Genomic DNA, 1,094 nt, shown 5'->3' on the forward strand with positions numbered 1-1,094 from the left:
CTCCTCTCTCTCCTCTGTCCTCGCGTCCCTCCGCACTCACACGCTCGCATTCATCAGGGCAAAACAAAAAAAACAAAATAATCAGAAATAACGTCGGAATTAACGAATAACGGTCGCCTTTCTGGAGACTGCGGCACGGTTTTCCCTAATCTTGGCCTGTTGCCTTGAGGGAGGAACTCGGTGGACGCGCTCGCGGGTCGGCAACGTCACAAACTAAATAATAGAAAAAGGATTGTAAAGAATGAGAATATGAAATCAATTAAAATTTTTAATTGACCATACCTGGCAATGTGTTTTTAACACAGAAAAATTATTAAATATTACCTCAGCGAAAAATATTACCTCAGCCAGGGTTTGAACCTGGACTTCCCTGCTCACTAGGCGGGTGTCTTACCAACTCGACCACTGAGGCTAATGGCAATATTTATCGCAATAAACTGTACTTATGATGACATCGTCACTGTGTTAAAAACACGTTGCCAGGTATGGTCGATTAAAAATTTTAATTGGTTTGATTCTTGCACTGGCATTAAAATAATTCTTGATGTTAATGAGAGCATGAGTTGAGTGTCAGTACATGTTTGTTATACTATTCATTTCTTTGCTTTACACTAAATGTCACTCCTGACTTCCTGATTTAGTTTTCTTACTTATTTTCTTATGAATACGAAAAGTATTAAACATTTTTGAATTATATTATAACTTCCGAGTACACTAATTGCATTACTTTTGAGATATAATGGAAAGCATTATAAATTAAGTGTGTCAAACACTATCACTATATAAATACGTAAATCAATATACATGAAAACTTACTTTTCATGGCAATCATAGTATACGTGTCTCCAATTTTAAAATTGTTTTTTGTCCCGTCCAGGAACACAGACTTGCTAAATTATCAGTAAATATTGCCGTTAAGGTTCTTTTAATAAAATCTCTTTCATTTTTACCTCCAATGAGTAACATTTTGTTTACCTATAACAGAAAAACTTTTTATCACATTGTCTTTTATTTTCTATTATCTTTGTTTTTTTTTAAATAGACTTTATAGTAAAAAATTATACAAACAAATAATATAAATATGAACAATGGAA

At 33.5% G+C, this 1,094-nt stretch overlaps 1 non-coding gene across 1 annotated transcript; it reads right to left on the reverse strand.

The window, feature by feature from the left end:
* Window positions 1-339: 339 nt before the first annotated feature.
* Trnat-agu lies at window positions 340-412 on the reverse strand. The gene has a single exon. It is a non-coding gene; the product is annotated as a tRNA-Thr (tRNA).
* Between the last annotated feature and the right edge of the window lie 682 nt (window positions 413-1,094).

Source organism: Vollenhovia emeryi, unplaced genomic scaffold, assembly GCF_000949405.1.
Source record: "Vollenhovia emeryi isolate VEMERY1.0 unplaced genomic scaffold, V.emery_V1.0 DF944914.1, whole genome shotgun sequence".
NCBI classification, from domain to species: domain Eukaryota; kingdom Metazoa; phylum Arthropoda; class Insecta; order Hymenoptera; family Formicidae; genus Vollenhovia; species Vollenhovia emeryi.